The 13,676-nt window shown below is 52.1% G+C and overlaps 1 long non-coding RNA gene across 2 annotated transcripts; it reads right to left on the reverse strand.

The window, feature by feature from the left end:
• Window positions 1-8,445: 8,445 nt before the first annotated feature.
• LOC309373041 lies at window positions 8,446-10,175 on the reverse strand. 2 transcript variants are annotated; one of them, XR_014169763.1, is made up of 2 exons: window positions 10,003-10,175; window positions 8,446-8,688 (listed from the first exon to the last, which is right to left on the reverse strand). It is a non-coding gene; the product is annotated as an uncharacterized lncRNA (long non-coding RNA). The 2 variants fall into 2 exon arrangements; XR_014169764.1 differs by having other exon boundaries at window positions 8,446-8,707.
• Window positions 10,176-13,676: the final 3,501 nt, after the last annotated feature.

Here is a 13,676-nt window from a genome sequence, read left to right on the forward strand (position 1 = left end):
TGCATATCTGAGGTTGTTGATATTTCTTCCGGCAATCTTAATTCAATTTTGGGATTGTAGTGGGGCGTTATAAACCGGACATCTTCAATGTCACCCTTGGGAATCCCGACCCCACAACTGAATAGGGACAAAGGAAACTGAGTCAGACCATCGAATTCAGTATTGTCTACACTGACTGGCAGAAGCCCTCTAAGGTTTCAGATGGGGGACATTCCCAACCCTACCTGGAAGTGGCGGGGATTAAATCTGACACCTTCTGCTTCCTCCTACCTCCCTGTGTGTGTGTGTGTGTGTGTGTGTGTGTCAGAGAGAGAGAGAGAGAGAGAGAGAGAGAGAGAGAGAGAGAGAGATATCTGTGGAGTACAACGTTGTACTGGGTGCTGCTCTGAGAGGTGTCAAGGTGGCACCACTGACTAAGGCAGTGTTTCCCAACCGGTGTTCCGCGGCACACTAGTGTGCCGCGAGACGTTGCCTGGTGTGCCGTGGGAGGGAGGCGGGCGAGTCGGGCGGCGGGAGCGCAAGGCTTGCGGGCGGCAGCCGGCAGCACGGAGCACGGGGCGCCCTTTGGAGGACGCCCCGTGCTCCGCGCTGGTGTTGGCCAGCCTTGCGCACCCGGGGGATCTCCCCCCGAGAGCGCAAGGCTTGCGGGCGGCAGCTGGCAGCGCAGAGCACGGGGCGCCCTTCGGAGGACGCCCCGTGCTCCGCGCTGGTGTCGGCAAGCCTTGCGCACCCGGGGGATCTCCCCCCGAGAGCGCAAGGCTTGCGGGCGGAAGCTGGCAGCACGGAGCACGGGGCGCCCTTTGGAGGACGCCCCGTGCTCCGCGCTGGTGTTGGCCAGCCTTGCGCACCCGGGGGATCTCCCCCCGAGAGCGCAAGGCTTGCGGGCGGCAGCTGGCAGCGCGGAGCAAGGGGCGCCCTTCGGAGGACGCCCCGTGCTCCGCGCTGGTGTCGGCAAGCCTTGCGCACCCGGGGGATCTCCCCCCCGAGAGCGCAAGGCTTGCGGGCGGAAACCGGCAGCACGGAGCACGGGGCGCCCTTTGGAGGACGCCCCCGTGCTCCGCGCTGGTGTTGGCCAGCCTTGCGCACCCGGGGGATCTCCCCCCAGGAGTGCAAGGCTTGTGGGCGGCAGCTGGCAGCACGGAGCACGGGGCGCCCTTCGGAGGACGCCCCGTGCTCCGCGCTGGTGTTGGCCAGCCTTGCGCACCCGGGGGATCTCCCCCCAGGAGCGCAAGGCTTGCGGGGCAGCAGCTGGCAGCGCGGAGCACGGGGCGCCCTTCGGAGGACGCCCCGTGCTCCGCGCTCGTGTTGGCAAGGCTTGCGCACCCGGGGGCGCGTGGGGCGCCCTGAAACAGAGGGTTCCCCATGCTGCGGACTGTAGCCTGCCGCCCGACGCGCGGGGCGCCCTGAAGCAGAGCGCCTCTCGCGCCAGGCAGACATGGGCCAGCCCCACAAGCTCGGGGGACAGCGGGGAGGTGCAGCACCGCCATCCCCCTGTTCCCCGACCTGGTTTTGGGGGGGGGGAAATAAAGGAAAAAAATTTTTCCTTTATTCCCCCCCCCCAAAAAAAGTAGGTGCGTCCTATTTCATAATAAAGTAATTATAAAATACTTTCTTTGTGTTTATTTGATGCCTATTAAAGAGAGTAACTTTATATATAGTCAATATAGGCACACAGTTAATTTTTTAAACATTTTCTAATGGTGGTGTGCCTCGAGATTTTTTTCATGAAACAAGTGTGCCTTTGCCCAAAAAAGGTTGGGAAACACTGGACTAAGGAGCCGAACAAAGTGGCCAACCAACCTCAGCCCTGGCTTCTCCGCTCCACAGCAAGAGCAGTTTTCCGAAGCCCGACGGAGAAAGCGCAGTTTACTACATTGCAGAAGGTTGTGTCATCATCGCGGGGCAACAGTCGCGGTCGCGCATCTGTAGATGTGCTGTGCAAATAGCCAAGACCCGAAAAGATGGACGGGCTCTGTAGGAAATAATTTTTTGTCCTATATAGCTTGGTAGCCACAAAATGCATTCGTTCTGGGAGTGAGTCATACTAATTTCTCCTCCCTCCCTCCTCTTCTTCCTTAGAGATTTTTAAAGCAGGTATTGGATGGCCATCTGTTGTGGATGCTTTAGTTGAGATTCTTGCAATGCAAGGGGTTCGACTGGATGACCCTTGGGATCCCTTCCACCTCTGCAATTCTATGATTTCGGTTAGAATAATGCGAATCATAATAAAGCCTCTTTTAAAAAACAACAAGGAGATTGTTGCATAAGTTTTTAATTATTATTTATCAATGTCTTTGAATAGAAATCTAAAGCAGCACTTCTGTGCAAATTTACCTGGGAGTAAGTTCCACTGACCACCGTGGGGCTTACTTCTGAGAAAATATGCACAGGATCGCATCGCATGGGTGCAGGCCGTTCTTCACAATTACTTAGCAAGTCCCATTGAACTCAACGGGTATTTACTTCTGAATAAACATCCACCGGATCGGGTTGAGCATCTATCTTAACAGTACCCCCAAAACCTTTTTGGGTTGTTTTTTTGCTGCAACAAACTTAACACAATTACCCCCTATTTTATTTCTAGAGAGCTGCCTTACCCCGACGTAAGTTGAACAGGACTTACTCCCCCAAGGGTGTCTAGGATCGCAGCCCTCCATCAGATCATACACGTGTTCCTCGGAACTAAACGCCCCGGATGGCGTTGTTAGAGGTGGCGTGGTGGGATCCTTGGCACTTACTTGCGAGTAAAGACGCTTGGGATCGGGGCCTTTAAAGCACCGCACTGATTCTGACTGCCAAGCGATCCGACCTGTTTCCTCGACCGTTTTCTTTGGGGGAGAAAAGCCTCACATTTCCCAGCTAAGGCAGAGTTGTCCGAAACAAGGAAAGAAAACTAGGTCTGGAATATGAACTGAATTCTCTCCCCCGCCGCCTAAATGAATTTCTGCCTGAAGAACTAAAGGTGATCGTGTTGCTCCATAGCAAGCACCCCCAAACGCATAGCGAGGCAATACCTTTATTAAGCCAACTAAACCGTCACAAAATAGAGAGGCAAGCTTTTGGGTTATTCTGGGTTCTTCCTCAGGCTTGATGGTAAACAAAGCAACGGGGGGGGGGGGAGAGGAGCTATATAGAATTCTCTAGTTTGCTAACCCATTAGTTAGTAAAATGACCTTCACTGGATCACTTTGAACTTCATTTTTTTCTAAGGGAACCGACTGATCTGAATTCTAAGGGTCTTTATCACGCAGAGCTTCGAGGAATCCAGAAACACTCAGGACCGGATCCCGACTGTCCTGGAATCAGCAGATTCCGACCCAGCACCCGTCAAACTGAGTTGGACCACCGGCGATAAAGCGATACGATCTCCAAAAGTCAAGCACCGGCGGAGATTAAACTCGAGCCGAATCGTCTCTGCAGAGCATCAACAATCTCAAAAGGAGCGCTTAAATTTAGCCAGTGAAGCCGCTTCAGGAGACTGGGGAGAGGCGGGTGTGTGTGGAGAGATAGAGAGAGGGGAATGTATAGAGAGGCCAACACGGATTGGCATCCAGACTCCCCGCACACTCGCCCTGATCCAAACATCTTATAATAAATAAATAGTAATGCGACGGAGAAGTTAGAATTGGAAGGAGATACACGCGCGCGCGCGCGCCAAATAAACATAAACGCTCAGACTCGGAACCTCTAAAACGCTTTGGCTAAGGGCACAACTGCAAACGAAAGACAGGTGCGATTAACAAGCCACAAAATCTTTCTGGGTCTGAGATATAGGATCTCGGAGAACTGGGCGTTTTGACAGAGGCGGGGAGAAAACATTAAAAGGATGTTTTAATGGATCCCGCGCCGAACTCCATTTATTGCAAATAAACTTTTAACGAGGACGCGGCTCCTCGGCCGCCCCCTCCCTCCTCGCCCAACATCCCACACAGATTATTGGAGATCAAAACTCCTAGGAAGCTTGCAAGCACCATTTAGCAAGAGCACTGATGGTTGGGGTCTTTTCTTTTCTTTAAGGGAGAAAAGGGAAGCGATTATTCCACCGCAACTGAACGAAGCTTGTAATCTTAAACACACGAAAGAGTAGGCGAGGCTGTAATCCGAGTAAGGCTGTCACCCGGGGCGCATTCTCCTGGGAGTAAATCCCATTGGTTTTGAGTCAACAATATACCTAGGATCGGGCTGCGTGCCTTTTTGGAAGAGGCGCATACCTGCCAGCGGTCATCAGCAGGACCGCGCAACACGTTGCGAATTAAATCTTCAATGAATATTAAGGACAAACACAAATTAAGGCTGCCTCACATTTCAAGAGAAGCGCTACAATCCCAGACACACAAATCCCGTTGGTCTCAAAGCGATTTACTTCTGCGCTGACATGTATAGGATCAATCTCTCCCGTTGAAATGAATGGCGTTGTTGTTGTTTTTAATTGCATTATGTTATGTGCATTGAGACCATTTGCGATATTGGATTATATTACGGCTAGCCTCTGTGGGTTTGTTTTTCAAACGGAAATGTAAGTGTAACAAGCAAACAAATCAACACAGGGTCGTCCAACCTCCCCAGTGACATAAAGGGGTCTGTGGATTTTGCCCCGTAGGAATAGGCACAGAAGCGCGGGTCTGCGCGCCTTCTCTTTACGCAAAGAGTCTGAACCTGGACAAAGAGTGACCGCGCGCGGGAGAAAGCATTTCGCTTCCGCAGCAGCGGGAGGCACGGGGTTGCAGGAGAAGCCCCCTTATACCGAGTCAAACCACTGGTCCATCCAGCCCGCAGTGCCCACACGGACTGGCAGCGGCAATCCACGGTTTCAAACGGGGGGCTCTCGCAGCCCTAACTGGAGGGGACGGGAATTGAACCTGGAACGCACCGTGCCACCGGTCTCTCTGACGTTTGAAGCAGTCGTGAACGGAGGGGTATATTTTTTGGGGGGTGGGGGAGAGTTTGAAACATGTGGAGGAGGTGGAGCAGGTGATTTGACTTGAGAGGGGTGGGAGAGAGGGACATGTTTCCTTTAAAAACCCTTCCTCTCCCTCCTTTAACAAGATACACCAATAACCACTGAACCGGGTTTTATAAAATCATCTTAGCAAGCGCCCTGGGAGAGAGAGAGCAGAGAGGAGGAAAGCGCAGCCGGCGGCAGGGAGGCGGAGGCGGCCGCGGAGTCATCTGAGGATAAAGTCCTTACAAACCCAGGCAGAGCTCGGCGCTCGCGCGCTCCCTCCCTCCCGCATCGCCTGCAGGGGCGGTCGGATTCTGCAACGCCGAGTCCTTTTCCTCTCCCCGCGGAGCCACTGGGGGTGGGGTGCGGGGTTGCGTCGGCTTCAAAGGCGCATCAAAGTCTCCGCTCCATCCTCCGACCCCCCCCCCCCGCACCTCCCGCCTCCAGCGCCGAGTTGCTCCGGATCTTTATTTATTGCCACATTTCTCGGAAGGATTGACCGGGACACGGCGCCGCTACTCTAAAGTGTGGGGTGGCAATGCATGGGTAGGCACCTGCCGCTGCTGGTGCGGGGAGGGTCATTATCCTCCTGCAAATGAATCGGTCGGTCCCGAGGATCGAAAGAAGGTCGTGAACCTAGGAGCAAGTCCCTTTCATCTGGGGGGCGGGGGCGGGAAGGATCACTTTTGGGTTCGTATGGCCCAGATCCGGCTACAATGCCTGCCTCTCCGTTGGTGACTTAGCCGTTTTGACAGCCCCATTCAAGGCACACATTTATGTATGGGATAGAAGAGCTGTTGGTATCAACGGGACTTGCTCCCCGCTGTAAAGTAAACATAGGGTTACAGCCTGCAGAATGACTTTGGAAGTAGGTTCCATTAAGATCAATAGTTTAAGACAGGGATGGGCAACCTGTGGTCTCCCAGATCATCGAATCATTGAATTGTAGAGTTGGAAGGGACCTCTAGAGTCATCTAGTCCACCACCCTGCAAAGGAAGAATCTCAGCTTGATGACAGTTGAATCTCGGCTAGATGACATCCAACCTCTGCTTTAAAACCTCCAAGTAAGGGGAGTCCACAACCTCCCGAGGGAATTCAAATCATTCCACTCTCGAACAGCTCTTACTGTCCGAAAGTTCTTCCTGATGTTTAATTTGAATCTCCTTTCTTGCAAAAGCCCTTGGTTCCAGCCCTGCCGTCCAGAGCAGGAGAAAACAAGCTTGCTCCCTCTTCCATGTGACAGCCCCTGAGATATTTGAAGATGGCTATCATCTCTCATTCTCCTCTTATCCACGCTAAACATACCCGGCTCCTTCAACCGTTCCTCATAAGGTTTGGTTTCCAGACCCTTGACCATCTTGGCTGCCCTCCTCTGCACACGTTCCAGCTTGTCAATATCCTTCTTAAATTGTTGTGCCCAGAATCGGACACAGCCTTCCAGGTGTGGTCTGACCAAGGCAGAATAGAGGGATACTATTACTTCCCTTGATCTGGACACTATACTTCTGTTGATGCAGCCTGGATTATATTTTTTGTGCTGCTGCATCGCACTATTGACTCATGGTCTACTATAAGACCCCTGGATCCTTTTCACATGTACTACTGGCAAGCCAAGTGTCCTGCATCTTATATTTCTGCAGCTGCTTCTTCCTTCCTTCCTATTTGTCCCAGATGTTATTAATATTTTTGTATATACTTGTATACCGCTTCAGACGGGCATTATCTAAGCGGTCGACTATCAAATACACTACAGCTCGAAATACACACCACCAATTTTGGTGTTCGACTCCAACTCCCATCAGCCCTGACCACTGGTCGTGATTGCTGCGGTTGATGGGCTCTGGAGTCCAACAGCTTTGGCGGGGGAGAGGCACAAGTTGCCTGCCCGACCCTATGCTCTGAATTCAAGGGAACTGACATTCCCTGTACCCTTCTGCTTTGGGGAATGAGGGTGCGCAGGACCTTACCAAGCGCTTTCTATAGATCTCCTCTCCAACCCACCAGTCCCGTTTTGCAGAGAATTCAGACAGTGACCTGCTCGGTGCTGAGGAGCCAAAGCTGGTGCGGGACTTAATACAAACCCTATCCATTGATTTCTTTTTTGAAGGGGAGGTGGGCTTGCGTGTGCCAGAGCCCAATTTTTGAGTTCCAGTGGGTACCGCGGATGGGACTTAAGAAAGGGCATAAAAGCTTCTGCTGAAACCCGTGGGACTTTTTAGCGTACAGTCCTAATACATACGTACTCAGAAGCAAGTGAGTAAGTATGGGGACTTGCTCATTGGCCTTAGACGCGCCCATTGGCGGTCGGATCGTGCCCAGCCCTTTTGTACTCCCGGTCCTCTCCGCTTTGCACAGCGGGCTGGCAAGCATCTTTCTTTTCAAACACAGGATGCAGGAAAGGACACGCAGACAGTGTTCCTTCCCATCACCTCCTGCTGAGCCTGATTCGATTCCGAGGTGTTCGAGCTTGCGTTCCCGTGGTTTTCAAGCCTTTCCTCCTTCTGTTGTTGTAATCAACGCGTTTTTAATTTATTTTTTTTAAGGGCTCAGGCTCTGAACGCGGGGGAGGAAGGAACTTGTCTTTGGCACGTGGACGCGGAAACTGACAAGCAAATGCATAAGTACTTGGGGTACATACGTACCCCACCGCTAAGCACCCCCTCCTAAAAAGTTATCTTAATCCTCACGCCCGATTTTTCACCAGGTTTAAGATTACAGCCCACAATTTATTCAGGAGTAAGGATAATCGAAAGCACTTGGATTTACTCCCGAGGAAACCGGTCTGCTGCTTTGCTGTGACCCCACTTGCTTTGCATCTTTTTTTGTTACCCCCTGGCACCCCGCCGTTTGCCATCTAAATGCAAGCCATCTACACGCAAGATCGTAATGCAAGCTCCTAGGAGGCAGGGACCTAACTTCCCACCCTTACGCAACGCTAGATTTATTTGTACTTTGGACCTTTCGCTTTTTGGGATAACTATAGAAATAAATATAGCACACCCTGAATATATATATTCGGACGCCAATAAAGAAAAAGGGAGGGGGAGAGGTTTCGATTACAAACTGCAAAGGCAACGCCCACCAAGGAAAGGCCGGAGAAGAGAGAATCTGGAGTTTTCAGACCCTGAGACAAACCATAACTCGCCGAGCAAGCCTATGTACCGGTACATCGAAGGCGCTGTAGCGCAAACGAGAACCGGTTCTGACGAGTCACGACTCTCCTCTCCCCCCTCCGCGCCCCTTTGTCGGGAGCCGACCCGTTCCTGACCCGGTTCCCCCTCCCCGGGCGCTGCTGTTCTGACGACTTCTAGATCTGGCATCTGCAGCGCTTTAGCGTGTACAAACGTGGGCGCTGAAAGCTGGAGCGGCGGCCAATTTCACTTGCTCAGGGCATGCAGCCAGGATTTATGTTGGGGGAGGGAAGGCAGAACCGAGCTGTGTTTCTATTTATTTACTTGCTTTAGCCGGGGCTCAGAGGGTATTGGAAAGAGGTCGCCATGCCTTGGTACTTTGGGGTGTTTAATCTTTCTGACGGTAAGAGTTGTTCGTCGGTGGAACGGTCTCCCTCGGGAAGTGGCGGACTCTCCTTCCTTGGAGGTTTTTAAGCAGAGGCTGGATTGCCATCTCTCATGGATGCTTTCGATGAGATTCCTGCATTGCAGGGGGTTGGACTAGATGACCACCGGGTACCTTCCAACTCTACGATTCTATGATTTTTCGGTGGAAGGTGAAAACAAGCGGCAGTCTGCAAAACGATGAAGGAGCTAGCCCGTCAAGGAATATTTAAAAACAATATCAATCTATCAATCAGCCAGCACGGCAAACCAGCGTTCCCCCATCGCACCCCTTTCCTTATCTCTGCTGTCCTCCTTCTCCTCGAAATTCGAGACTGTAAGCTCCCCGGGGCAGGCATCTGCCTTCTGCTTATGTAACTTTGGAAAGCGCCATTGCAGGGAAGTAATAATATTGATAATAATGACGACAGCTTTTGAGAAGGGGCCAGCTGCTGGCTGGCAGAGCAAGATCGAGGCTTGCTATTCCCCCCTCTCCACCCCTCTCCAACGCGCCCTTTCATTTGCTTGTGGGGCTGTTCGCAGATAAGCTTATTCGATAATAATTACACCTTGCCCCCCCCCCCCAGAGTACGGCAGGATCTCTCCTCGTTGACGCACGAGGCTCAGGGGACTGGCACGAAACATGTCAAAACAAGCTCCGCGGAGGACACCTTCGGCCACTGACCTCCCCTCTCACCCTACACCCAAAGTGGAAGCAAAACACACGACCACAACAACAAAAACAACAGCAGCAGCTGGTTACGTTGGTGTTCTTTTTTGTTTGGTCTCAATGCCCTCCTCGGGTCGGTTTCTGTTTCGTACCTGCAAGCAGAAGGACAGTGACCCAGGTCGTGGCTAACTTTACGGGTGGGGTGGAGAATAAACGAGCAGCTGCGGGGGGAGGGGTGGATGTCGCGGGGAGGGGGGCGGGGAGGAAGGAGTTAATCGCTCCACCCCACCTACTCCTCTCCCCTCGCCTTTAAAGCTTGTATCCCCATCCAGGGTCACTCACACGACGGGGCCTCCCCGATTCCCCAGAGGTCAAGGAGGCCTGCGAAGCCTCCCTGGAGAAGGGGGGGGGGCGCCCTGGACTTTGCCAGTCCTCTCCTCCTTCCCACCCCCAACCCCCTTCCGCGATAGCTGAGCAGAGCCACGACTGCCACTCCATAGGATAACCAGGACTTCCTGGGCATATCTACCAAGAATCTGCCTTCGGCAGCCTGGCGCCCCCTAGAGGTTGTGCGCTGCAACCCCCTATCGGCCCTGTCATCGGCTGGGCTGAGGGGAGTTGGAGGCCCAAATCTCTGGAAGCCCCCCCCCCATCCCATCCCAGTCCAGCCCAGTCAGTCAACGAGGCTTACTTCCCAGTAAACCAGCGCAGGATCGGGCTCCCCTCCATACACTGCCGTCTTCCACCCCCATCTCCCCCTTACTGGTGTTCCCCCCCTTTTTTGGGGCGGGTGGATTCCTTTCCCTTGGTTTCCTTTCTTCGTTCCGAATCTTACCTTTCCAGTCTCCCTCTCTGTCTGCGGACGGTGATTTGGGGGGCACTCTCCCCTTCGCCCCCCTCCTACAAACCTGGTGTGGGGAGGGGGAGGGATAGTCTTGCAGCATCTCTTTTGCCTCTAGCGGAGGGAGGGGGCGTCTATCAATCTGCCCGCCTCTCTCTCTCATTCTCTCTCTCTCGCTCAGCCTTAGCCTTGCGCGCCCCCGGCTCCCTCTGCGGCAGCCAAGGAGCCGGGTTCACGCGAGGACAGCGGCGGCTCCCAGCCGGAGCGCGTCTGGCTGCCAATGGCTCTGGAATACTGATGCTGCCGTCGAGGCGGAGGCGGAGCCGGCTTCGCCGATAACTCGCGGCGCGCTCCAGCAGCCGGAGACGGTGATGAGCCGATCCGCGCCAAGGCAAGCGCGGCCCTTGGTCCCTGCTGCTGCTGCAGCTGCCCGGGCCGGTTTCTTCTCCGCTGAAGAAGTGGGAGATGAGGGACCCCTGCCCCCCTCCCAACTCGTAGAAAGGCATTCCGTGCAACTGGGACCACTGTGCAATTGGGGGTTGGTCCCATCTGCATAGAGTGCCTAGGTAAAGGGACCCCTGACCATTAGGTCCGGTCGTGACTGACTCTGGGGTTGCGGCGCTCATCCCGCTTTACTGGCTGAGGGAGCCGGCGTACAGCTTCCGGGTCCTGTGGCCAGCATGACTAAGCCGCTTTTGGCGAACCAGAGCAGCACATGGAAACGCTGTTTACCTTCCCGCCGGAGCGGTACCTATTTATCGACTTGCACTTTGACCTGCTTTCGAACTGCTAGGTTGGCAGGAGCAGGGACCGAGCAACAGGAGCTCACCCCGTCATGGGATCCGAACTGCCGACCTTCTGATCGGCAAGTCCTAGGCTCTGTGGTTTAACCCACAGCGCCACCCACGTCTCTAGAGCCTATGCATGCTCAAATGCAGCTGTCCCTTTGCAGATAGCAAGGGATCTCATGGCCTAAGGCGGACTCTCAAATTTCAGTGGCACTCTGTGCAATGCTAAACTTCAGCACCCACCCTTCTCTCTCCCTCGTTCCACAACATTGTTGTGGTGCCCCCTGCAGCACCCAGTGTGGCTAAAGTGGTAATAGAATTGTAGACTTGGAAGGGACCCCGAGGATCATCTAGTCCAACCCTCTGCAATGCAGGAATCTCAGCAAAAGCTTCCACGATAGATGGCCATCCAGCCTCTGCTAAAAAACCTCCAATTAAGGAGAGTCCATCACCTCCCAAGGCAGTCCGTTCCACTGTCAAACAGGTCTTGCTTGTCATAAGTCTTGGGATATTTAAAGATGGCCGTCATATCTCCTCTCAGTCTCTTTTTCCCCAGGCTAAACATACCCAGCTCCTTCAACCATTCCTCATAAGGCTTGGTTTCCAGACCCTTGACCATCTTGGTTGCCCTCCTTTGCACATGTTCCAGCTTTCTGACATCCTTCTTAAACTGTGGCGCCCAGAATTGCACACAGGATTCCAGATGTGGTCTGACCAAGGCAGAATTGTATATTTGTGCATCTGGTTCTTCCTGCCCAAGTGCATTTACCCCTACTGAAATTAGTTAGGTTGGGCCCAGTTGTCCAATCTGTTAAGGTCATTTTGAATTCAGATTCTGTCTGCTAGGTTGGCAGGAGCTGGGACCAAGCAATGGGAGCTCAGAGTCGGTCATGACTGGACCTAATGGTCAGGGGTCCCTTTACCTTTACCTCCCAGGTCTTGGTCCAACCCTCTATTCCGGGGATCATCAGTGTGGTGCGTGTGGGTGCCATGTTCTCCTTGAGATCTTCCCTTAGTGCTTATCAAGCCTCTGAGCCTTATCCTCACTCACTGCCCAAGACCACTGCCCTCCCGATCATGAGATAATGAGATAGTTTTTCTTTTTCTCCTTTGAATAGTATGCAGCAGAGCTGAAGCGGAAGTTGGAAGAGTGCTTTCCCAAGGCTCAGATTAGCTCAGCTAGATCTGACTTTAAACCACTTCCCTTGGGAAAGCTAAGTGTGTGTGTGAGAGCGTGCTTTCTCTGCCTTTGTTGGAGAGGGTGTTGACCCAGTGGAGAGTGAAATGACTAGAAGGAGAGGCACCCAAAGCACTTGCTGGAAAAAACATTGAAATGTGCCCATAGGCCTAAAATGGTTGGTGTCTTTGCTCTAGCCACTACACCCCAAAGGAAAAGTGGCTTCCTAGTTGCACTACCAGGCAACAGGCTATGAGAAAAGGTTCAAAACACCTCCAGCTCATATGCACTTCACTCTCTGTCTAGGACTGGAGTCTTAGCTCCCCTACCTGGGAATTTTGGCCTCAGATATATTTGATGAGTCCGGGCTGCTATTGCTTCCCTTGCCTCTCTGCACTGCCAAAACTCTGGTCCAGAAAAAAAAGGAAAAAGAAAGAAGAAGAAGAGGAAGGAGTAAAAATTACAGTAAATGATTGGGTGGTGATGATGGGGAGACAAACACATTTTTAAAAACATTGATTGAAAGCTTTGCAAAATTCCCAAAGGACTGATTTACATGCTGGTATAAAACTGCCGAAGCGTTTAATTGAAATGCAGATTGTGCAAATGCTGAGCCTGTAATTGTAGAAGACGGTGACTAAAATATGCTGAAACCCAGACCAACACTCAAGGGGAAGGATAGAACATCACTCTTCCAATCTGATGCTCATTGTGATGTCTGTATTACAAATCTCCAGGAACCAGTCTCTCTCTCTCAACGGTTAGAAGGGAAGAGCCAACAATCAAGAGAAAACGCTGACCAGGCTGACTGCAGAGTGAGAACTAACCGCTATATAATAAAGACCATCACCTCCCAGAGTTGCCTAATTCTCCAGAGCTGATGCTATCCAGTAACAGTGTAATCAACTTGTTGGCTGTAACATAGACTGGGAATGGGCTCTATTTTATTGCTGTTTTTGGCAGGAGGAAGGCTCTCTTTGAACAATCAATAAGACGCCAAGATAAGGGTCAAAACTATGCATTACATACAAGTGCATGTATTAAGGGAAAAGCAGCTTTAGGAGGAGGTCATTTGGAGCAGAAATCCAGCCGGGAGCAGAGGTGCTTAACCCTTCCTCCCCTGGCCACATTTCACTGCAACTCTCCTCCAACCCTCCGTGCCCTTCAGGATTGGGGAGGGTCAGAGCTCAGGGTCAGAGCTCAGGTCCCGGGTTCAAACCCAGACAGCTCCAGGAAGGGCTGGTGAAGACTCCTGGTCTGAAACTCTGGACAGTCACTGCCAGTCAGTGTGGACAGTACTGAGCTGGATGGACCAACTGTATGACTCAGTAAGGCAGCTTTCTGAGCTCCTATGACTCAAGAGATGTGTTTTGCCTTGCAAACATAGTTATAGTTACCTAAGACCCTTTAAAATTAATGGTCTAAAGTTAGTCATATCTATTCATTTCAATAGGCTTCCTCTGAATATTCCCTTGGATACACTATTTACATTTGAGGCACGATTTACCTTCACACAGCTATTTTAAACAAAATTCCAGTTCTTCACCTTGTTATAAACATACATTTTAAACTCACGGGCAATTAGAGTTTCTTTCTTTTTTAAAAAAAAATGTTTGGAGGGGCATTGAGTGCTTTTGCAAGGCTAAATTTATACTCGAGACCTGTAGGAGGAAGAGTTCTAATTACGGAAACTTGTTTATGGG

Source organism: Podarcis melisellensis (assembly GCF_964234715.1).
Source record: "Podarcis melisellensis genome assembly, chromosome: 1".
NCBI lineage: Eukaryota > Metazoa > Chordata > Lepidosauria > Squamata > Lacertidae > Podarcis > Podarcis melisellensis.